The sequence below is a fragment of the Notamacropus eugenii genome, chromosome 2, assembly GCF_028372415.1.
Source record: "Notamacropus eugenii isolate mMacEug1 chromosome 2, mMacEug1.pri_v2, whole genome shotgun sequence".
Lineage (NCBI taxonomy): Eukaryota > Metazoa > Chordata > Mammalia > Diprotodontia > Macropodidae > Notamacropus > Notamacropus eugenii.
In genome coordinates this window covers 329,163,863-329,189,869 of record NC_092873.1, presented here as the reverse complement: position 1 = coordinate 329,189,869, position 26,007 = coordinate 329,163,863, and the positions used below count along the sequence as shown (strand labels likewise).

Genomic DNA, 26,007 nt, shown 5'->3' with positions numbered 1-26,007 from the left:
TACGTGCTAGGCACTATGATAAGTGCTGGAGATACAAAGGAAGGCAAAAATAGAGTCTGAATTTAGGATAGGGTACAGTGTACAATGAGAAAGGGGGATACAAGCCTGCCAAAGAGCAAAAGAACTGTCTTTTGACCTGAGAGAAGCCGTATCTGGTTCTTTTCTCTAAAGGTGGTGGCCTGAGCCTCTGGACACTCTGAAATCCTGGAATCTTACCTTCTTTGTGGAGGGTATCTCACCCTACTGGGACCGCACACTGCGCTGTACCTCTGTTCATTTGTAATTCCTCAGAGACTGTAGCATTTACCGTTACAGAGCCATACAGCAATACCAGTAGAATATATAAAGTACACATTTTTATACGTACATATGTATTTATTTACTTAGAATACACGTATTTTTATTTTTATGTATTTATCTTAGAGAATGGTATAACATATTTTATATATTATTTTTATATTTATGTATATTTATTTTTTAAATCTTCTCACAAATATAATGAGTGACTGACCATTGAGGACCCAGTCCTTACAGCGTGAGCAAATCGGCTCCTTCCGATCTAAAATCCATATTCTCTGCTTGCTGCCAATCCAACCAGTAGAACTTTGGTGAGCCCGCTCCTGTGCACATGTAGTGAAGAGGCCCTTCCCCCACTCCCATCCCCCACTTTAGAGCGGGTACAAGCATCTTGTGACTGCTTCCTGTCAGCCCAGTAAGAAGAAATATTTCAGTTATCTACCCACAAATGGTTCCAGTGGACATTCTCTCAACATCTTTCATAGTGACTTTTGAGTGAAAGAAAGAACTGGGAGCCACCAGGTGGAGTGATGGTCAGTTAGCCATTTCCCCAGACCTAGCTGCCATGTGTCCATAAACTTAAACTTAGTTGCGCCTGTTTCTTTTCTATCTGTTATTTCATAATCCTAAGTAAAGGAGTATCTGGAGCCTGAACAAACAAAGTTATAACCTTGTGAGCACCTAAAGGTCAGAAGAGCCATGAGAGGTCGAATGAGTGGAGCTGATGCCAAAGGCTGCTCAGAGCCTCGATGGTTGTGAAGTGAGGAGCCAGACCTGATGAGTAAATTGCTTGAGCCAACCCAGCAGTGAAGGGGCTGACAGCCAAGACATCATGTCCTGCAAGCAAAGGGGAGATATGTCCATCAGCTAGGCCATACTCAGAAAGGGACTGGAAGTGTGAAGTACCACTGGTAAGTTTGGGAGGGAATACTTTTTACTGGTTTGTTTCCAGGGATAAAATGAGAGCCAAGCAGAGAATGCACTTCCTAACTTGGGGAAATGCCTTTGTAGCTTCTATCCTTTTCTATACCTTCTCAGTAAAAATCCTTTTGTAAAAACTAATTGCTATCAACTTGCAAATTGATATTGGGGAAGATATCAATGATTAATCAATATTGGGAGGATCATACAAGATGGAGGCTTGTGAATGATCATTCTAGAATCCCCACCCCCTTAGAGTTGCGTCTAGAACACTAAGGGAAAGGGTAGTCAGGTGACCCCTGGAATTCCAAAATGTTTATGGGAGAGAAATAGTTTGGAGAACTGGGGGTGGGGGAACTACACCTGCTACAGGAAGAGAAACCCTCAACAAAGGCATGTAAATATACATTGAGCTTGAATATATAAGAGCAGCTCTCCAGGTTTCTGCCCTCCAGAGGCACCCAGGTTGGTTATAATAGCCTGAACAGGAATATACAGTTTATCGGAAAATCTCTTTTCCTTGATACTGGTTTAAATACTATTTTCTCAAAGTGAATTTCAGTGCATTTAGCCTTAGTATCTTTGATTAAAGACCAGCATGCCCTTTATTTTTTTGTACAATTTCACCATAGTCATGTTGAACAGAAGAATTAAAATGAATGAGAGAAATCACAAAACAAAACAAAACAACGCAAAAGTAAACGATTTACTTCGATCTGTGATCCAATTCCATAGTTCTTTCTCTGGGATGTGGAAAGTGTTTGGCCTCAAAAGTCCACTGGGAATGTTTTAGGTCCTTGCATTGCTATGAAGGACTAAGTCTACCAGAAAAATTCCTTGCACACTGTGGTTGTAGCTGTGTACAAAGTTCTCCTGGTTCTGCTCCTTTCACTCAGCATCAGTTCATATAAGTCTTTTCAAGCCTCTCTGAAGTCTTCCTGTTCACTATTTCTTGTAGCACAATAGTATTCCATTACATTCATATACCACAACTTGTTCAGCCATTCCCCAATTGATGGGCATTCCTTTGATTTCCAGTTTCTGGCCACCACAAAGAGAGCTGCTATGAATATTTTTGTACGCAGCATGAACTTTAAATTGCCATGCAGGCTAATCAGCCCCTTAAGGTTCAAGGTCTGGGCAAAATGCCTAATGCCTAAGATAGCCTCTTTGAAAGAAGTCTTGCTATGAACTACGGGGCTTTCAGAGGTCATCTGTCTTAGCACTTCAGAAAAAAAAAAAACATTTACCTACTGACTTTGTGAAAGTAGGTAAGTCATTTAACCTCTCAGATAGTTCAGCAGTTAGAGATCTGGGACTAAAGTTGAGAATGAGACCTGAATTCAAATCCAACCTCAGACAATTACTAGCTGTGTAACTCTGGCTAAGTTACTTAACATCTCCTTTTGCCTCAGTTTCCTTAATTCTAAAATGGAGTAATAATGGCACCTACATCACTGGGTTGTGAGGATCAAAGAGATAATATTGGTAAAGCACTTAGCCCAACAATGCCTGGCACATAGTAAGTAGGTGCTTAACACATGCATATTCCCTTCAATGACTTCTCTAAGACTCATAAGTTATAAAGAAGGTACCAACTTAGATTTTTCTTATCTAGGAGTTCCTTGTTCCAATGAAATCACGGATCCATTTGCCATCCCTATCCAAGGACTATACTGGGGCTATTTTGTACTGGTTTGGGAAAGCTGAATGTCAAATTCTCAGTGTAAGCATTTACATTTCAAAATCAGCTACAAATCAAAGCTTGATTTATTGCTTTATTGACTGTATAAGCTTAAGAAAGTGATGGAGAAAATTTTAATAATCTAGATTCAATTTAAAGTATGTTTTTTGGAGAGGCAGGTCTTAAACCTTTACCAGCAAACCATTGCCTGTCCCTTAGGGAAAGCACAGTGTCAGTGAGCCAAGAGATCCAGCATGGTATAGCAGAAATATGTAATGGGGCAACTAATGGTGCCACAGTGCATAAAGTGCCAGGGCTGGAATCAGGAAGACATCTTCCTAAATTCAAATTCAGCCTCAGACACTTATTAACTGTGTCACCCTAAGCAAGGCACTTAGCCCTGTTTGTGTTAGTTTTCTCATCTGTAAAATTAGCTGGAGAAGAAAATGGCAAACCATTCCAGTATCTTTGCCAAGAAAACCTAATATCCTGAAGAGCTGGACATGACTAAAAACAACTAAATAGCAATAGTGGAAATAGCCCTGAACTGGGAAGTCAGGAGAACTTGCTTCTAGGGTTGATTCTGCCACTGACTATTTAACTTTGAGTAACTTAAGGAAGGAGATTGGGCTCAGTGATCTCTAATGTGCCTCCAACATTTAATGTTCTGTAGTTTTAACTTGGGATCTTCTAGCAGTTGTATGACCTTAGACAAATCACTTAAATTTTCAGGTCCTCTCTTTCTTCATCCATTAAATAGGAAGATCAAACTACATTTAGTTTGCTATGAGATGAGGTAAAGATGAAATAATTGAGAAACTAAGCATTTAGGAAAATGAATAAATCAAATATATATAACTATTATCTTATTTTTTAAATGTAAATTAAGCTATGTTAACCCATAAATTCTATAATCCATAACCTAGCATAAGCATCATAAGCACAAATGGAACTTATTTTATATGATAAAAACATACGTCTAAAACCAAAAGTTAGCATTATTTTTAAAGGAGAAACAGTAAAACCTTTCCTAATAAAAGCAGGACTAAAGCAGTCCCCTACACTCTATCCCAAACTAGAAGGCTTATTCAATATTTTTTGTAATTATAATAGCACAACAATCCTTAAAGAAACAAAGATTGACAAATAGCAAAAGGGATATTTAGTGTTACGGCCATAATAATAACGGTATATAGCTATAACTACCTTTGCCAACTAAAAGATTTAGTGCTACACCAATCAAAGTACAAAAGGAATATTTTATAAAACCAGACAAAATTATAATAAAATTCATTTGAAAGAACAAAAGGTCAAGAATCTTAAGGGAAATAATTTTTCAAAAAGCAAAAATTAACTAGGAACCATATTTTCAGACCTCCAAATATTAAGTAAACTAGTAATAACTCAAAATATTGATATTGGTTTGAAAAATAAATGAATGGAAAGAATAGATAAAGAGAAATTAGAAACAGTGGAACTCAACAACTCAATGTTCAATCAAGCCAAGGATGTAAATTGCTTGGGGAAGAACTCTCTATTAGACTAGAATTGTTGGGAAAAACTGGAAAACATTTTGGTAGAAATTAGGTTTAGACCAGCATCTTATACCACATAGTAGTCATTTCTGCTATAACTCAACATACATATATATATATGTATGTATGTATGTATGTATATTCCTAAACATCCCTGAACTACGAAAAATCTCAAAATAAAAATTATAGAACTTATAAGGAACGTGAATTTTAGGGGTACTACACTCAAAAACTTTATCCAGTAACACATTTTGAAAAGATAGGAACCTAATAAAAAATGGTAGCACAGTTTTATGTATGTTAGGTGGTTAAGAAATACATAAATAGTACAATAGTGGTTTCCTACTCAGCCTACCCCTAGGTTTCCATATCTGGGGAAGGGGGAAGGGTTGAGGAGAGTGTGGACCAGACCTCCTCTACCCACATCTCCTACTGTACCAGAAGATATAAGGTCTGAATTTTGGAGTGGGCTTTCAAACTTGGTCCCATTCAAAGCCACTGCAACCTGGACTTATGGTGTTTGTGTACCCAACAACTGCAATACTGCCCCTTGAAGGGGAGAATTCCCTTAAGATCAAGAACTTCAAACCAGGGGCACAACCTCCTCTGTGAGGTACCTCAGCAGTGTCCTCCATATATGCTAGTGTGACCATTTATTTCCTTCTGGGCTTTTCCCTGGACAGATATCTCAGGGGTGGTGATGGTCAAAGAAGCCAGGTCATGTTGGTTCTGGGGTCAGTGAACTGCAGGGGCATATTAGAGATCTTCCTATCTTTCCTTCTTTACTAGCCTCTCCAGGCTCTCATCTTTTGCTCCCCTCCCCCCCCCCCCCCAACATCCAAGTAGCTCTCACCGCCTTCTGGGTCAAGGAAACTGACTGCCACCAGACTTTCCCCACAGGACTCAGACATCTCTTCTTCTCACAGGCCCTACCAAATGCTGGCATCCCAACCACCCCCATCCACCTGCCATGATGAAATTGTACAAATGAAAAATTCATTCATGCTCCAAACTGTTCCCTAACATATCAATCATGTAAGAACAAATTCGAGTTTTCAAAACAAGAAACTGTCTCTACCATAAACTCAAAATAAATACATGACCTGAATTTTAACAATCATATCGCTACTCCAGAAAGTCAGTTATGCAAACAACCAAAGTGATTACAAAAGACAAAATATCTAATTTCAATTCTATGAAATTGACAAGCATTTTCATGGGGAGAAGTAATACAACTAGGATAATAAGGGAAGCTGTCATTTGGGGGGAAATTTTTACAACAAACATTTCCATTTGATAAGAAACTGATTAAGTCTCTTAATGAGAGACCGATAACCAAGATACGTAGAGAACCAAGACAAGTTCCTAATAATGACCAAGAGTTATTCCTCTGTGAATACAAACAAGGGATATGAAGAAAGAGTTCTCAAAAAAAAACCGCTTTTAACAATCATGAAATATTTCTCCAGATCATGATTCATTAAGACAAACGCAAATCAGAACAAGTCAAGTTTTACCTCTCACACCTCAGATTAGCAAACATAACAAAAGAAAAGAATAGTCATTGTTAGAGTGGTTATGAAAATATAAGCACACTAGTAAACTGTTGTTGGAGTTATAAGTGGATCCTATCATTCTGGACAGCAATCTGAAATTACAATAATGCTACCTGTGGCCCGAGGGGTCTACAAGGGGCCTCTGCTCTGAGCTCAAACAGACCAAGTTCAATTTGGGAAAAAGGGAGGACTTAGACCAAAGAGAAGGGGTAAAGCTCATTATACCTACTTACCACTGCAAAGTAAATCCAGGGCAAATCTCTGTAATTTTAGATTTGCATCATATCTAGGGTTCCCCCCAATACAGATTAATAGATAATCTTTCCAAAAAGTTATTCAGTGTACAAAGTAGTAGATATGAAGAACAAAACAGCTGTTTATACACTGACAAATTTCAAATCATGAAATGGTCCTCTCCCTGGAGGTAGGAAGGACTCTTAAGAGACCCATGGAACAGCTGAACAGATTTCACTTGTACCTCAGGAGGCTAAGAGTAGCAATCTCAGGGTAGCCGTTTGGTTACCTGTGCTCAGGGGAAGAAAAATAAATCAGAAGCAGCAGACAGGGAATGACATTAAGTTTTATTCCCACCTAGGATGTATTCTGGCTGCCATGTGCATGGAGCTGCTGCTGAGGGGTGGGGAGGATGAAATATGAACTTCTCTGTCCCTATTCTCTTTGCACAACCAGTGGAAGTCTGAAGGTAAGGTCATTTGAGTTCCAAGAGATATATTCAAGGAGCGAGAGGGGGAGAGAGAGAAAGAAAAGAGACAGAAATAGAGATGGAGATGGAGAGACACAGACTTTGGCCTCTCCTTTTAAGTCCCAGTGTAGTTGGTTGGCTGGTTGGTTGATTGGTTGGTTGGTGTCCATCATTCCTGAAGAGGACCAAAATTACATCACCATGATAAAGTGAAGTTTCAGTGTGTCCAACTGTGGCTGATCAAAACAATACGAGCTTGGAATGCTCTATCACAGATTGGGCACAGATAGTCCGTGTGAATATTTGGGGTGGTGACTCCAAATTTGCACATCCTACATTTTCTTTGTGCTGTCTCAATTCTGCTTTGCTCAAAGAGCACGGTATCTTTTCTGATGTGTGCACACCATGCTGAGCAGTCCTGTGCCAGTGTCTCCCATGTTGCACAATCAAATCCAAAGTTCTTGAGAGTGTCCTTGTATCGCTTTTTCTGGCCAATATGTGATTGCTTGGCCCATGTGAGTTCTCCATAAAATAGTCTTTTGAGCAAGCATACATTTTGCATTCAAACAACACGGCCAGCTCATTGGAGTTGCTGTCTCTGAAGCATAGTTTGAACGTCTGGCAGTTCAGCTTGGGCAAGGACTTCAGTGTCTGGTATCTTATCTTGCCAGGTGATTCTCAGAATCTTCCCAAGACAGTTAAAATGGAAGTGATTCAGTTTCCTGGCATGGAGTTGGTAGACTGTCCACATTTCACAGGCATACAACCATGAAGTCAGCACAATGGCTCTGTAGACCTTCAGTTTGATAGTCAGTCTAATACCTCTTCTCTCCCAAACTTTTCTTTGCAGCCTCCCAAACACTGAGCTAGCTCTGGTAACGCATGTGTCAACCTCATTGTCAATGTGTACATCCCCGGAAAGCATACTACCAAGGTAAGTGAATTTATCCACAGCATTCAAAACTTCTTCATTTGTTGTAACCAATGGTTTCATGTATGGATAGTGTGGTGGTGGCTGATGGAGCACCTGGGTTTTCTTGGTGTTGATTATTAGGCCAAAATTAGCACCGGTAGCAGAGAACTGATCTATGCTTTGTTGCTTCTCAACTTCAGAGGCTGCGTTGAATGCAGAATCATCTCCAAAGAGAAAATCATGCACCAACACTCCCTTCACTTTGTTCTTGGCTTGTAGCCTTTTCAAATGCGCATGCTGCAACTTCTTGGAGCCACAGGTGAGAGTTGGGTGGAACAAGTGGACACCACAGATGGAAAGAGCCCCAAAAAGGGATCGGCAGCCATCACACCAAAGGTACTGGTCCTCCCTGAACACACCCTACATCACCACCCCCAGTGTGGTACTTCCTAGCTAGTTGTCAATCCTATTCAGTAGAGCACCCTCCTCCATTATGGAGATCAAAGGACCAATCAGAAGCCTCTTTTCATGCCTTTCAGTATGGAGCGTGAACATGTATCACCAGAAATGTCCCAAGTCCAGGATTAGCAGAAAGGAACCACAGGCTTCCACTGTATGGAAAGTATCTCATTTCATTCCATGTAAACAATGACTGAACTATCATGCCTTTAACACAGAGACTCCTCTTCTAGGTATATAGTCCGAGAAGGTTAAAGCTAGAAAGATCCCTTCTACACCAAATATTTCTAGCAGCATTTTTATAGTAGTATAGAACTGGAAGCAAAGTAGATGCCTTTGGTTAAGGAATGGTTAAACAAATTGGGGTACATGAATGTAAGAGAATATCAATCATGTAAGAATATCAATCATTTGCTTTAAGCAAAGATATGTATGAACAACACAGAGAAGTACAGAAAGACAAATGAATTGATGAAGACAGAGGGCAGTAAGCAAAGCCAGGAAAACAATATAATACCTACAACGATGAAAAAAGAGAGAACCACAACAGAGGAAAAGATGAAAAAATGTACTTCCCTTTTTCTTTGCCACAGTGGGGAACTTGGAATACAGAACTTTGCATACATTATATACTTAGTTGATAACTTTTTCTCTTTTACTCTTTGTAACCCTTCAGGCAATAAGAAAGGAGTGATATATTTGAAAATTGAGGTGATTTAAAAACAAAATATTAAAAAAATAAAATGAAAAGATTAGGTCATCTCTGAGTTCCCTTACAACTCAAACATTTTGTGAACTTGTGATTCTTAATCTCCTAATGACATGACCACTCTTTAGGTAGAGAGATTCTTAACCTAGGATCCTATGAACTTTCAAAAAATTTTGATAACTATATTTCAACACAATTGATTTCCTTTCCAGTTCTATATATTTTATTTTATACATTTAAAAAATTATTTGGAGAAAGGGGTCAATGGCTTCACTAGACTGTCAAAGGGATCAATGACTCCCAATCTTTAAGAATCCCTGGTTTAAAAGTTCAGCACCAGAGCTGTTATTAAAAAAAAGTCAACAAGACAAATACTGAAATTCCAGAACTGACTATCATGAAAGCAAAATTAAGTCATAGGACTTAATTACCATCATAGGAAGGTAAAGACAAAAAGTTGCAGTTGTAGTTTGTGGTATCATTTGCCCATTTCCTGCTACCTGGAAACTGCTTTCATGCCTACCCTGTCAAATCCTTTCCTCTCACACCCATATTGACCATCAGTTTTTAATAAGTCCTACAATATGGGGGAGCAGCTGGGCTCAAGGAAAGAAAGAATAGATTGAACCCTTGAAAATCTGACTAGCAGCTAGGAAGATGGAGGAGTAGGTCAGAAAATTCCAAGGTCACCAGATTTCTCCCACAAACAAGACAAAAGAGAACCTCAGAGTGAACATAGAGCAGTGAAAATAAAAAAAGAGTTGGGACAGAACAGTGGTGCAAACCTCTGTCCTGCGATTTTTGTCCCTGTGAAGAATAAGCACTTCCAGGCTTGTTCTGCTGAAACAGCAAGCAGCAAGCCCTCAGGATAACTGGGTTGGAAGGTAGCCTTGGCTTTAACCACAGGAACTTTTGCTTCCCAGACAGTGGTGGGAGTTCACTTCTGAGCTGAGGAAGGAACCTCTGATGATAAGGAACACCAAACCCAGCCCTGGAGGAGAAGGAACCAGCACACACTTGGGGAGTGCAGAAGCCAGAGGCATCATTTGCCATGCCCTAGGAATAGGGTGGTTACAAAAAAAATTAGCTTCTACAAAAAAAAAAAATGAGCAGACAAAGGAGAAAGAATCCAACCATAAAAAATTATTATGGGAAAAAATTTTAAAAGTAAAAAAATATTATGGGGATAGAGAAGCCTGGGATTCATCCTCAGAGCAGGATATTGAAAAGAAGAAAGTCTCTCCTACCCCAAAGAGTAATGCCAAATGGCCATTTGCCCCCCAAAAAATTCATAGAAGAATTTTAAAAAGGCTTTAAAAATCAAATGAGAGAGATTAAGCAAAAAAATTTTAAAAATAACAATCCAAAGAAAAACAAAAAGATTATGAAAAGAAAGTCAAACAATTAGAAAAGGAGATTCAAAATCTTAAGGAAGAAAATGACTCCTTGAAAATTAGAATGGGCAAGGAGAAGCTAATGATATTATAAGAGACCAAGAAATAATAAAACAAAATATAAAGAATGAGAAAAAGAAGAGAATTGCTTTGTTGGCAATATGGAGAAGTGCTGTTGATTTATATGGGTTTATTTTATGTTGTGCAACTTTGCTAATGTTCTTAATCATTTCAAGAAGCTTTTTAGTTGATTCTCTGTAATTCTGCAAGTACACTGTCATATCATCTGTCAAGAGTGATAGTTTTGTCTCCTCATTGCCTATTCTAATTCCTTCCATTTCTTTTTTTCTTTCCTTATTGCTAAAGCCAAAATTTCTGGTACAATTTTGAATAATATTAGTGACAATGGACATCCTTGCTTCACCTATGATCTTATTGGGAAGTCTTCTAGCTTATTCTCATTATAAGTAATGCTTGCTAGTGGTTTTAGATATATACGATATCATTTTAAGGAAAGTTCCATTTATTCCTATGCTTCCTAATATTTTTAAGAGGAATGGGTGCTGTATTTCTTCAGAAGTTTTTTCTGCATCTATTGAGATAATCATATGATTTCTGTTGGTTTTACTAATTATGCTAATAGTTTTCCTAATATTGAACTAACCTTTCATCCTGACTATAAACCACTTGGTCATAGTGTATTATCCTGGTGATAAATTGCTGTAATCTCTTTGCTAATATTTCATTCAAATTTTTGCACCAATACTCATTAGGGAAATTGGTCTATAATTTTCTTTCTCTGTTTTGGCTCTTCCTGATTTAGGTATCAGCACCATATTGTGACATAAAAGGAACTGGGTAGGATTACTTTTTCACCTATTTTTCCAGGTAGTTTATATAGTTTGGGAATTAATTGTTCTTTAAATGTTTGGTAGAATTTGGCCATCTGGCCCTGGAGATTTTTTTCTTAGGGAGTTCATTGATAACTTGTTCAATTTCCTTTTCCAAAATGGGATTATTTAAGCATTTTATTTGCTCTTCTGTTAATCTGGGCAATTTACATTTTCATAAATATTCATCCATTGCACCAAGATTGTCAGTTGTATTGGCAAAATAGCTCTTAATTATTGCTTTAATTTCCTCTTCATTGGCAGTGAATTCACCCTTTTTATTTTTGATACTGGTAATTTCTTCTTTCTTTTTTTTTAATCCATTAAAAATAGGTTTACATATTTTATTACTCTTTTGTATAAAACCAGTTCTTAGTTTTATTAGTTCAATGGCTTTTTTTACTTTCAAATTTATTTATCTCTCCTTTGAGTTTCAGAATTTCTAATTTGATGTTTAATTAGGGATTTTTAGTTTGTTATTTTTCTACCTTTTTAATTACATGCCCAATTCATTGATCTGATCTTTCTCTGTTTTATTCATGTAAGCATTTAGAGATATCTCTCATCATTTCTTATAGCATAATAGTATTCCATCACAACATATGCCACAGCTTGTTCAGTCATTCCCCAGTTGATGAGCATCTCCTTGATTTTCAATTCTTTGCCACCACAAAAAATACTGGCTATAAATATTTTTGTACATATAAATCCTTTTCCTTTATCTTTGATCTCTTTAGGATACAGACCTAGTAGTGGTATTACTGGGTCAAAGGGTATGCACAGTTTTATATCCCTTCCAGGAACAGTTTCAAATTGTTCTCAAGTATGGTTGGACCAGTTTACTACTACACCAACATCTCATTAGTGTATCTATTTTCCCTTATCCCTTCTAGCATTTGTCTTTTCTGATAGATGTAAGGTGGTACCTCAAAGTTCTGTTAATTTGCAATTCTCTAATTAATAGTGATTTAAAACATTTCATATGACCACAAATAGCTTTGATTTCTTCATTGAGAAACTTCTGTTTATGTCCTTTGATAGATGATCAATTGAGAAATGACTCATATTCTTACAAATTTGCCAAAGTTCTCTATGTAGTTGAGGTACAAGACTTTATCTGAGAAATTAGCTATAAATATTTTGCTCAATTTTCTACTTACTCTCTAATATTGACTACATTGGTTTCATTTGTACAAAACCTTTTTAACTTAATGTAATCAAAATTATTTTTATATTTCACTATGCTCTCTATCTCTTACTTATTCATAAATTCTTCTTCTATCCATAAGTCTGATAGGTAAGATGTCATGTCCTTCTAATTTACTTATGATAGCTCCCTTTTTATCTAGGTCATGTATCCATTTTGGCTTTATCTTGGCAAGTGGTGTAAGATATTGATCTATCCCCAATTTCTACCAGATTGTTTTCAGTTTTCCCAATAGTTTTACCAGTGAACTCTTATCTCAAAAGTTTAAATTTTTACATTTGTTGAACACAAGTTTACAATAATCACTCACTACTATGTATTGTTCCATTGACCTACTTTTCTATTCCTTAGTCAGTAGCAGGGAGTTTTGATAATTATTGCCTCATAAATATAGTTTAAGATCTGGTACTATAAAACCTTCTTCCTTTGTTTTTTTTATTGATTCCTTAAATATTCTTGATCTTCTGTTCTTTCAAATGAATTTTGTTACTATTTCTTCTAACACAGCAAAAAAACTGTTGGTAATTTAATTGGGATGGCACTGAATAAGTAGAATAGTTTATGTAGAATTGTCATTTTTTATTAAATTGACTCTGCCTACCCACGAACAATTAATATTTCTGCAATTATTTAAATCTGACTATGTTTGTATAAAAAGTATTTTATAATTATGTCCTGGCCAAGTTTTGCTTTGTTTGCTGTCTACCATTATTTTCTTCAGTGAATTTTTGTACTTCCTTTTCCATTTAACCAATTCTGCTTTTCAATGTATTATTTTCTTCAGCATTTTTTGTTCTTCTTTTTCCAAGCTGTTAATTCTCTTTTCATAATTTTTTGCATTACTCTCATTTCTTTTCTCAGTTTTTTCTACCATTCTTGTCTCTCTCTCTTTTTTTTTTAACTCTTATAGGAATCCTTGTTGACCTTGGATCAAATCAACATTTTTCTTTAAGGCTTTGCTTTTTGCTATTATGACATTATTGTCTTCTGAGATTGTTGGCTTTTTCCTACTATACATAGTAGTTTTGTATGGTCAAGTTCTTTTTGTTTTTTGCTTGGTCGTTTTTCCAACCTATTTCTTGATTTTGAATTTTATGTTAAAGTTGAACTCTGCTTACTGGGATTGGAGAGGCACTGTCCCAAGGTTCAGGTTTTTTCATGCTGCTGTTTTGAGAGCTAGCTCTGTGGGTCTGCAAGTTTGGGGTTATTTTAAGGTGGTGTAATTCAGGGAAAGGTGTGGTCAGTGCTCTCCTGGTCTTCACTTCAGTCTTTATTCAGGAAGGGCCCCTGCTCTCCCGTAGCTGTAAGCATGCACTAGCTCTACTCTTGGCCATGGATCTATTACCAGATCCCTTGCTCTCTCCTTCAGTCACAAACTCTCCTCTCTAACTTAGAACTACAACCACAGTCTCTGCTCCCCTGTGACTGACCACCAATGTTCCTCCCCACCTTGCAACTGTGACCCAGAACTGTGTAAGGGCAATAGAGCTGCCAATCAGCTCCAGCTACACTCAATGCCAGCAAAGAATCCTTTTTAATTTCTTTCTGGCCAGTTGTCTTACCCCAGTACCATTATTGTTATGAGAGCTGCCAAAACTGCTGCTACTCCATTCATGCACTCAGACAGGCCCTCAACCCATTGTCACAGACTTCTTCTGCTAACCTCCTAAGTTTTTTTAGTCTGGGAAAATGTCTCACTCTGATCTTTTGTTGGTTCTGCCACTCCAAAATTTGATTTGAGGTATCATTTTGAAGTCATCTAGAGAAGAATGTTGAGAAAATTTAGCTGCTTCTAATCCACCATTTTAGCTCCACCCCCTTGCACTTCTTTTCAACACTCAAAGTGCCTTTTTAGTCATTGGCCATACCAAAGGACTGAGATGATTTTGTCTGTAGTTGGCAAATTGCTATACTTGTCTCTGGCTGGAGGAGGAGGCTAACCAATTGAGAGCAGTGGATGTTCTTAATTACATCAGACATTATTGGTCCTGCCTGTGAATAAGTAATTATGATGGGGATTACACAAATCCCTCTTGCACAGGAAAGCTGAAGCAGAGCTGTGCAGACTCATAAAATAATACATAATAAAGAGTTATGAAACCTGGTAAAATAAAATTTAGAATCAATTAATTCTCTTGAGTCTAAAGTTCACTCAAAGCCCATCGATTATCTCACTTGTGGAAGAGAAATCTGTTTTCTCTGAGTGGCCACTGTTCCATTTATGTAGCTTCAGGTCATTTCTCTCCCCCCACCTTATTTGTTCCCCTGTCCCCCAGGGGATAAACTAATCACTCTCCTTATATCCAAGGGTCACTGTGCCCAGACACAGGAGAAAGGATGAGTCAGTCAAATAAATGTAATTTGAAATGAATTTCAGGAAAAAGCACTGTGGGAGAGGTGCATGGAAAAGCAAATAGCTTGGTGTGGAAGAAAAAAGCATTGAATTTAGAGTCAAAAAACCTGAGTTCAAATTCTGACTTGTGCTCTCTATATGACCTTGAGCAAATCATTAATCTCTCTGATCTCAGGTTCTTTGTCTATACAAGTGAACAATCTCTGAAGCCTTTCCATATCTAATCTATGATCCTTGGTTGATGCAGTCAATCAATTAGACACAAACTACATGAGGCCTGAGAGACCCATAAAGAGACTGGGAATCACATCCATGTCAGGGACAAACTGGCCATCCAATTCCTAGCAAACTAAATGGAGTCATGAAAAGTCATGCATGCCCCAAAGAAACAAAGGTGACATGGAGCTCAGGTGGCAGTCTGTGAAGAAATGGATTTACTTGAATGATCTCTCTTTTATATTTCCTTTGTAGTTTGACTTTAATGGAAATTTATGCCTGGTAATAACTCCGAATGGAACATGAGAATAGTAGGGGGTACTCTTGTTCCAGTGACGGCAGCTATAGTAGGATGGAATAAGGAAAGAAGGGAAGCAGGTCAAATAATAAAGAGATGAGAGAGGCAAGGGAGTATTTGTCATTACCATAAGGGATCTTGGGACTTTAAGATTAAGAGAGGAACAGGAAGATGATACAGAAGAGTTGGTGGGTTTGACTAGAACCAGTAGAAGACAACAGGAAACTACCAAAGGCAGGCTCTGGATGACTGCCAATGACTTCCATCCACAGGACACTTACTCAAGGAATGGGGCTGTAGCAAAAGCAAAAAGCAGCTCTGAGAATTGGGAGGTCCAATGAGAAAAAGGGGATAGAATTACAAGTCTTCAAATTCATGGTGAAAAATCCAAAGTATAGAAAAGGTCCTAGCACTGAGCAAGAAATTTCCTGGTTTTTCTGTGTAGAAGATCTAAATTTTATCTATGCAGGAAACTCCTGGCATGAGAACTCTCTCACCCAATAAGAATTGCAACCCTATAAAACTTAGACTCAAGACACTTAGCCAAAGTTTGTAAAGTTTCAGAGGCAGGATCTGAACCCAGATCTTTTTGACACCAAGGCCAGAATGCTATGTACAAGTCTATGTTACCTCTATAGTTCTCTGATTGAAGAGAAAAGCAAACAAAGATGCAGGGAATTATCTTGGTGGAGATTATCTAGGCTTATGTCCAGGGAAATTCTGGTAAATGTTTAATGATATTTTCCAAGAGTTACATGAACTGATGCAGAATAAAGTGAGCAGAACCAGGAGAACTTTATACACAGCAACAGCAACATTGGGCAATGGTCAACTGTGACAGACTTAACTCTTCTCAGCAATACAATGATCCAAGACAACTCCGAAAGACTCATCTTGGAAAATGCTATCCACTTCCAGAGAAAGAACTATGTAGTCTGGATGCAGATTGAAGCATACTATTTTCAGTTTTATGCTTTTTCTTTCCAGTAGTTTGTCCCTTTTTTCTGATTCTTCTTTAACAACATGACTAAGGTGGAAATATGTTTAACATGATTTGTACATGTATAACTTACATCAGATTGCTTGCTATCTTGGGGAGGGAGGAGAGGAGGAAAGGGGAAGGAGAAAAAATTGGAACTGAAAATCTTATAAAAATGAATTTTGAAGATTAGCTTTACGTGTAATTGGAAAAAATAGAAAAATGTATACACAACACATTTTAAAATTCAGTCAGCATTATTAACATTTTCTTGATCACTTTCTTAAGTCTGCACACTCAACAAAACAATAAATCAGACTCTGATTTGTAGTTCTTGCTTATTTCTGAGGTGTCAATGCTTACACTGAAATTTTAACAATCAGCTCTCAAAGCCAGCTTAAACTGGTTCTAGCATATCCATGTTTCTCTCCTAGACTCCTTGAGTATAATTTTCCAAGGCATTATGTGAAAAGAGCTGCCAAAATGAAGAACATATTCTCCAAAGAATACTCACTCATTTGGTCAATCGAATTGATTCTATTTACTTAAATCAATATATGAACTCAGTTGCTTTACTGGATTTACTTAATCTACTTAATCACTCAATTACTTGATAGAGAGGGGAAAAGCCCCTGCTCTGATACTCACATTAATTAAATTCCCAAAGATGTACATTAGGGAATACCTAACCCAAAAATTCATTCAAATTACCCAAAATAACCTTACCACTTCCAGGGCAGCAGAAATGGTGGTAGTAGATCAGAGGTCCAAGAGTGAAGGGCGTGAGAAGTTGGATCTGGGTAAAAAGATCTGGTGACTGATGGACACCCACACCAAACCCCACCTGGTCCTGTCTCTGATAAGATTGAAGTTGGATCTCTGATAAGCCTTCAGTTGGACCCTTCTGGACTCCAGGAAGCCAATCTTGCTCCTGAGAGGACTTGTATAAGCAAGGAACATAGTGAGAGTTGAAAGGTACCATAGCCCTGTTCAGATCCTTTACCTCTCGGCATGATCTGCAAAGAAGTGAGGGTGTAACGAGAAAGAAAATAACAATAATAATTATAAAAATAAGAAAAAAAGGATTTTTTTTTTACCATAATTCAAATTGAAGTTAGGGTACTGGCAATAAAGGACAAGAAGGTGGAGCAACATATAGTGCCCTCAGCCTGGGATCAGGAAGATTCCTCTTTATGAATTCAAATCCAGCCTCAGACTTGACCTTTTGCAAGTTACTTAACCATGTTTGCCTCAGTTTCCTCATCTAAAAATGAGCTGGAAAAGGAAATGACAAACCACTCTAGCATCAAGAAAACCCCAAGTGGGGTCACAGAGAGTCATATGTGACTGAAACAACTCAAGAACAACTGGCAAGAAAGGTGTTCACTTAAAAAGATAAATTTAAATGCTTGCAATCTCCTAACTGGATGTGGCTGACTGATATATTAAATCCAAATTATAAAACAGCTAACTCCTGGGGTTATGGAAGGGAAGAGCTAATAGACACCACCACCACTACCAGCCTGTTAGGGAAGATATTAAATAGCAGCTCGAGATCAGCAAAGAGTGGATTTTTAGCAAAACAAAAGGCGATTGAGAATTGGGAGGTCCAGTGAGAGAGGACGATGGAATTGCAAGTCTACTTGCAGCAAAGATGCTAACAGGGAGTAAAAGAGATCAGCTGTGTGGGGATGCCAGCTGAGAGCTTCCAAGAGCTGCATAGACAGTAGAGAAACAGAGGAGCCCTATTGAGCTGAGAACCAAGCTTGCATTGCTGGAGGACATTAGCGACTCTGTGAGGGAGCAAGAAACAGGAGGAGAGGCAAATAAAGGGGTTGGCACGTCAGCAACGTGAATTGCCCTGACCTCGTACATGACTTGGTCACACCTTATCACCTAGAAATGTCCTCCTTGAACTTTAATCTGGCTACACATACTCCCAGTAGACCTCATCTTTCTCACTTGTGTGTCAAACATAACCTGTGGGAATATATCCTTCTATGTTGAGTAGGAATCTCTTAATTATGTAATTATTATTGTTATTATTAATTATTATTTAATCATTAATTATTTTTATATTTAATATGCTTGTGTGTTTTTCGTTTGTTGTTTGTTTTTGCTTTGAACCACTGGGTCCTCTTGTTGGCTGGTAAAAGAAACCCACTGGAGAGGGCTTGTGAATTATAGTTTTAAATAGATATTGACCCACAACATACATGAGATCTAAAATTGCTTTCAAAGTCCCATGGATAAGTGTAGGCATGGGTGCTACATAGAAAAAAGCCTAGTAATTTAAAATTTTCAAAATAATTTATTTAAACTGTGTTAGAAGTGAAGAAAATAAGGTGGGGTGAAGGAAAGGAAGAAAGTGTTCATTTATGGCTCATAATATTTAATAAGTACCAAGGAAGAGTCTGGAAAAACTGAATGACGTTGGATAGATCACGTCACCATTCAGTGACCCAGGAAAGACTGCAAAATTATGCAAGTTGTGGAGGAAGTACTAAGCTGCATGGGGGCAGCTAAGTGGCATAGTGGATAGAGCACAGGCCCTGGTATCAGGAAGAGTCATATCTTCATGAGTTCAAATCTGGCTTCAGACTCTTACGAGCTGTGTGACCCTGGACAAGTCACTTAGCCTCAGTTTCCACATCTGTAAAATGAGCTGAAGAAAGAAATGTCAAACTAACCCAATACTTTGCCAAGAAAACTTTAATGGAGTTATAGAGAGCCAGACATCGCTGAAAAACATCTTAATAACACTGATCTGCATCCTCACCAGGAGTTTCCTGCACTAAAGAAATCACAAACAAAATAAAAAACAAAAACAAAAATTCCAAACTAAATTTCAAAGTACGATGAAAATACTTTTTATATGACTGACTTCAAATTTGTATCTGCTTCCCTCTAAAGGAACTGGTAACTTGAAAAGATCTCTGAATTTGGAGCCAAGGATTTGGGGTCAAATGTCAACTATGCTACTACTATTTGTGTGATCTTTGGCAAGACACAACTTCTCTGGGGCTCACTTCATTTGTAAAAAACTGGGTCTGCACTAAATAACACACATGATTCCTTCCAGTTCTGCTCTGAATCTATAATTATTTGGTTCTAAGAGTGTACAAGAGATGGAATGCATGTCTGAACTTTCTTATTTTTCACAACAGCTTTAATCTTAAGGTTGAATCATAAAGAAAATGTGCTACTTTTAATGACTTTGTTGACATGTGCTAATTGTGAGTCTGTGCATTGCTTCTGTGAGATCATAGGTGAGGTCCCGCGATGATAGACAACGTTCAAGTATCACAAGTGCTGTTGTCATGTGGTTGTGTCCAACTCTTCATGATCCCATTTGGGGTTTTCTTGGCAAAGATACTAGAGTGGTTTGCTATTTCTTTCTCTAGCTCATTTTACAGATGAAGAAACTGAGGCAAACAGGGTTAAGTGACTTGCTCAGGGTCACACACAGCTGGTAAGTGTCTGAGGAAAGATTTGAACTCAGGAAAAGGAGACTTTCTGATTCTAGGCTCAGTGTTCTACCCCACTATTCCACCTAGTTGACTAAACAGGAGAATTTATTATTCACAGACATGCAAGCGTGCAGCTTCCCAGCCCTTCAGTCTCTTGGGCAGGAACAGATGGTGTCATGGCATAAGATACATATCCCCATCAAAAGCCCTGTCCTTTTATCTGACTGCTCTTACTGAGCAGATTCTCAAGTACTGAGGGGAGTTTTAAAGGCAGCCAATCAGTAAATGGTCGGACTGTGGACCCAGCACTCTCCACCATAGACTGCAAAGGGAAATGTGATTAGAAAAGTTTGTTAAACTGGTTATAATCAGAAGAGCCTTGCATACTTTTCAAACATGGATTAGATGAAGTCAGGCCTTGCCTAAATGAAGCTACCTTAAACCAGCTACTGAGGTACATAAGAATTTTCCAGGGTAAATCAAACATGGAGTCATTTCAGTCAGCTAGGTCCTAGCAACAGGTCATCCTTGCATTTGCCTGCTGGTCAGAGACAAGTAGAGCTGTCAAATTTCTGACAAATGATTCCTAAAGGGGACCTTCCAGGGGACCTCTAATTGCTTGTCAGGATTTTAAAACTTACAGACAACAAATCCCCACGATGCAAATACAAATCTTAACATTTTCTTGAGAATTCAACAAACGAACTGTACCAGATGCAAAGTCTCATCAGAGGCAAAACTGTTATTCACAATTACCTGGACATGACATGAAAGCATCATTGGTCTGCATTTGGAGGCATTGCTGGTGTTCTTATCTTTCAGTTATAGATGCATGATATCTTCCACTAAGAAAAGTGAGATCTGGCTAAAGTGGTATGCAAATTAACTGGGACAAAGTAAAATAATTGAATCTATTGGCATATAATAAACCTTACAGCTCTCTACATTTTAATTTTAATGTACATTATGTCCTTTCACTGCAATAAGATGTTTTATATGATGCAGCATTGAATTCACACGATTTAACATACGTGTTTCATCATGAAGCCACACATTAGATATTATGTGTTCCACTGGGGAAAAAAGGCCTCCTACCTTTTTCTTTTTCAGATCTGACCTTGATTATAAGCTAAGGGTTTTCAATGGGAAGCAAATCAGCTGAGTTCTCAGGCCATTGAAATTTATTTGGCTCTATATCTTGGATAAAATTTCTTTACCTTTCATGGTGTATGACAGGCTTATTGTAGTATTCTATCTTCATTTTGAAATTTCTGTAATCCAGAACAATTCCATTTCTTGCTACAGCAATATATTTATCAGAATTCATTATTCTTTGAATGGGTTAAGATTTTGGGACTTCTTAGAAGTAAAAAAAAAATCCCTAAAACAATCTGATGATGATGCTCAGATTCTACAGATTCACCTGGACTTCTAACTGGGGTTTTGGTATAGCCTTGAATGAAAAAGTGAGTTTTAATGACTAAAAAATAATTTTTCCAATTTTCAGCATTCTAGTCTCTGTGTCAACTTGACCATAATGAATATATTTCTTTTCCTCCCTTCCTTATTCCTTATTTCTCCCCTTTCTCCCTCTCTCCTTTCCTTCCTTCTTCCCTCCCTGCCTCTTTACCTTCCTCCTTTCCTTCTTTTCCTTTCCTTTTCTTCTTTCCCTTTTTCCTACTTCTCTCCTTTCTTCCCTTCCTTCCTCCCTCCTTCCCTTTCTTCCTTCCTCCCTTCTTCCCTCCCTTTCCTCCCTTCCTTCTTTCCTCTCTCCTTCCCTGCCTTCCTTTTCTTCCTCTTCCTTCCTTCTTTCTTTATGTTTTTATAAAAGGGATATTTATTTTATAAAGGGATATTTATTTTCCTTTTTGTCCTATGGCATTTCTCCCTTACTAAATAACTACTGGAACTTGTTCACACCTCATAAAGAGATCAACTGGAATGACCAGTTTCATAGTTATTTTAATATCTTGTTCTTGCCCTATTTTCCATGATTAGATCCTGGATTTTCAAGGGTTGATTTTTTTTTTTATTTAATTTATTTATTTAACTTTTAACATTCATTTTCACAAAACTTCGGGTTCCAAATTTTCACCCCATTTGTCCCCTACCCCTACTCCAAAACACCAAGCATTCTAATTGCCCTTATCACCAATCTGCCCTCTCTTCTAACATCCCTCCCTTCCCTTGTCCCCATCTTCTCTTTTGTCCTGTAGGGCCAGATAACTTTCTATACCCCATTACCTGTATTTCTTATTTACAAGTAGTAAGAACAGTACTCAACAGTTGTTCCTAAAACTTTGAGTTCATCCCTCCCTCCCCACCCATTCCCTTTGGGAAGGCAAGCAATTCAATACAGGCCATATCTGTGTAGTTTTGCAAATGACTTCCATAATAGTCATGTTGTGTAAGACTAACTATATTTCCCTTCATGCTATCCTGCCCCCCATTGCTTCTATTCTCTCTTTTGATCCTGTCCTTCCCCAAGAGTGTTGACTTCAAATTGCTCCCTCCTCCCATTGCCCTCCCTTCCATCATCCCCCCTACCCTGCTTATCCCCTTCTCCCCCACTTTCCTGTACTGTAAGATAGGTTTTCATACCAAAATGAATGTGCATTTTGTTCCTTCCTTTAGTGGAATGTGATGAAAGTAAACTTCATGTTTTTCGCTCACCTCTCCTCTTTTTCCCTCCACTGAAAAAGTCTTTTACTTGCCTCTTTTATGAGAGATAATTTGCCCCATTCCATTTCTCCCTTTCTCCTCCCAATATATTTCTCTCTCACCGCTTAATTTCATTTTTTTAAGATATGATTCCATCCTATTCAATTCACTCTGTGCTCTCTGTCTCTGTGTGTGTGTGCATGCGTGTGTATGTGCATGCGTGTGTATGTGTGTGTATGTGTGTGTGTGTGTGTGTGTGTGTGTGTGTGTGTGTGTGTGTGTGTGTAATCCCACCAACTACCCAGATACTGAAAAGTTTCAAGAGTTACAAATATTGTCTTTACATGTAGGAATGTAATGTAGGATTCTTTCAATATTTATTTTGCCCTCTGATTCTACAATATTAGGGCAGTTTTCCTTGATAATTTCATGAAAGATGATGTCTAGGCTCTTTTTTTGATCATGGCTTTCAGGTAGGCCCATAATTTTTAAATTGTCTCTCCTGGATCTATTTTCCAGGTCAGTTGTTTTTCCAATGAGATATCTCACATTATCTTCCATTTTTTCATTCTTTTGGTTTTGTTTTGTGATTTCTTGGTTTCTCATAAAGCATTCTTCTCCTCATTGGCTTCTTGAACCTCCTTTGCCAATTGAGTTAGCCTATTTTTCAGGGTGTTATTTTCTTCAGCAGGTCCCTCTGGAACAGAAATCTCCTTTGCTCCACTATTCTGTGGCCTCTGCTGCTCCAGAATTCGCCGTGGGTTCCTTTTTACAGATGTTCTATGGGTTGTGGGTTCGGAGCTATGTGTATGTGAGTCTTTCTACTCCGCCATCTTGGCTCCGCCCCCCCCCAGTTGTTTTTCCAGTGAGATATTTCACATTATCTTCCATTTTTTCATTCTTTTGGTTTTGTTTTGTGATTTCTTGGTTTCTCCTAAAGTCATTAATTAGCCTCCATCTGTTCCATTCTAATTTTGAAAGAAATATTTTCTTCAGTGAGCTTTTGAACCTCCTTTTCCATTTGGCTAATTCTGCTTTTTAAAGCATTCTTCTCCTCATTGACTTTTTGAACCTCTTTTGCCAATTGAGTTAGCCTATTTTTCAAGGTGTTATTTTCTTCAGCATTGTTTTGGGTCTCCTGTAGCAAGATGTTGACCTGCTTTTCATGCTTTTCTTGCATCTCTCTCATTTCTCTTCCCAGTTTTTCCTCCACCTTTCTTACTTGATTTTCAAAATCCTTTTTGAGCTCTTCCATGACCTGAGCCCATTGAATATTTATTTTGGATGTTTGGGATACAGAAGCCTTGATTTCTATGTCTTCCCTGATGGTAAGCATTGTTCTTCCTCATCAGAAAGGAAGGGAGGAAATATCTGTTCACCAAGAAACTAACCTTCTATGGTCTTGTTTTTTTTCCCTTTTCTGGGCATTTTCCCAGCCAGTTACTTGACTTCTAAGTTTCCTCTCCACACCCATCTGGCCTCCAGATCTGCCCAGTTAGTGCTTGGGGTCTGAGATTCAAATGCTGCTTCCCAGCCTTAGGGCTCTGGGTGGGGGCAGGGCTACCACACGGGGCTCAGTTCCCTCAGGGGGTTTATGTGGAGACCTTCAACAATGGATCCGAGCTCCTGCCTGCTTTGGGAGCCCCTGTCTGCTACTGCCTCTGCTGCTGCCTCCCAAGGGGGCCTGAGTTATGGAGACACCCTGCTCCCCTCTCGGCAAGCTGAAAAGACCCTCTTGCTGAATCTGCTCCTCTCGGCGCTGCACAGCCAAGGCAGGGCTGGGCTCTGCTCAGGGTCAGGTGCGCGACGGACCTTTTGTGTCAGTTTTTCAGGTCTCTCTGGAACAGACATCTCCACTCCATTGTTCTGTGGCTTCTGCTGCTCCTGAATTTGTTGGGAGTTCTTCTTTACAGGTATTTTATGGGCTGTGGGTTAGGAGCTAGTATATGCATATCTTTCTACTCCACCATCTTGGCTCCTCCTCGATTTTTTTTATACATGATACTAAGGGTCTTCAACTTTTCCCTCTTCAAATTTTACTAGCTCTTCAATTTAATCTCATTTTTTAGTCTATTCCAGTCTTAAGAATGATTTTTTTAATTGCCCTGCACTGGTTGGTAATGCATTTTCAAATGACAGAGCTATGAGTACTATGGACAAAGAGCAGTGGGAAACCCTAACCTGTAACTAATGGGATTCATTTCCAATTTTGTTGATCTAGTCCTAGAACATAATGAAAATCTTCATGTCTTTAGTCTGTTTCATTAAGACTTGTGGTTTTCCCACTTTAGTGCTTTCTGTACTGAAGCATTCCCAACAGATGAGGCATTCATATTTCTGTTTTATTTCAATGTATCTTGCATTTTTTGTGGTATACAAAAATGAAGGCATACTTCCCTCTTGCTCTGATGTATTTCATGTCAAGTCAATCATCACGATGATTTCTGATGGAAACAGTCTACAACTTGATGTCATTCTATCTTTTTCTTAGATTCATAGGAGCAGTCTTATCACACTAAGATGTGTTCATCCTTCGTTGCCAAAGAAGACCATGCCATCAGAGAAATGATAACATGACTTGTGTTTGACTTAGTTTTGAGTGAGGGAGGGGTGTGCAGGTCTCCAGCCTCACTTCTCTTCCAGAGCCATCTGAATCCAGTGGCCAGATATTTATCAGGATGACTGGAGATGACCCAAGATGAGGCAATTGGGGTAAGTGACTTGCCCAAGATCACACAGCTAGTGAGTGTCAAGTGTCTGAGGTGAGATTTGAACTCAGGTCCTCCTGACTCCTGCACTGGTGCTCTATCCACTGCACCACCTATCTGCCCTCACACTAAGATACCAATCAATGGTATCACCAGAGCCCAGTTGAACAGCATTTTAAGGTTTCCGTCAGTATTTCACACCAGTCTCAGGGCACAGAGAGTCCCTGTTGTGCATCACCCTGATTTTGTCAAGGTGTCATTCCCATATAATGCCACTGCCTCACCCTCCCACAACTCTGTGCAGCTCTGCTTCACTTAAATCCAATTCACCCACCAATCAAGACATCTCCCTTGCAATGTCATTGGTCCAAGAATGAAGAAGGAACAGCAACAACGACACAACATAGACTATGGTTTGGGCTTGGTGGGGGGTCTTATTGTCTCATTCTCTTTCTAAATGGGATTCAGATATAGATGGTCCTGGGACAAGTCATTATCCAGCTATTATTACTCTTTATAATTAAATGTTCTCCAGCCTATTACTACAATTATTACTACTACTATGATGTTAGATACTGAAACTACAGGTGCAAACCCCAATTTGGAGAGTCCTAAGTAGAATAAAATTTTTAAAAACATTCAATATGGATTATAGCAATTCTTTTTACTTATGTAACCCAGCTCTCAATCCAACATATTTGCATAAGTCTCTCCTTATTGGTGGAAAAAATGATGAAAACTTGAGAAAGCTTCACTCACTGCTTCTTCTGATTTCAAGCTTCAAGAAAGGATACATGTGGTTCTGGGCTTTTATCATGGAGAGATTCCTAGAAGGAAAGAAAGACTGGAGAGAAGCTATCACCTAGAAGGAAGAGTGCTTTGAGCATTGCAGCTACCTTGCAAGCTTTGAGCACCAGAGATTTTAGGGAATTTTCCCTTGAATGAAATTGAAGACTTTCTTTTACTTGAACTGAGATAGCTTGTTCCCAGTGGGAAAGCTCATTCATTCTGTATATAACATGGCACAGCTCATCTGTACAATTTCTCTAATTTC

The 26,007-nt window shown here is 38.4% G+C and overlaps 1 long non-coding RNA gene across 2 annotated transcripts in view; it reads right to left on the bottom strand.

Annotated features, from left to right (window-relative positions):
* Nucleotides 1-409: 409 nt before the first annotated feature.
* LOC140528038 (uncharacterized) overlaps nucleotides 410-26,007 on the bottom strand; it is a 37,391-nt gene continuing 11,793 nt past the window's right edge. The window contains exon 3 of one of the 2 annotated variants that reach the window (XR_011975031.1): nucleotides 410-1,134. This is a non-coding gene — a long non-coding RNA (uncharacterized lncRNA). Of the gene's footprint in view, nucleotides 1,135-22,126; nucleotides 25,781-26,007 lie in introns of those variants that run through there. The other variant, XR_011975030.1, reaches the window with a different exon arrangement.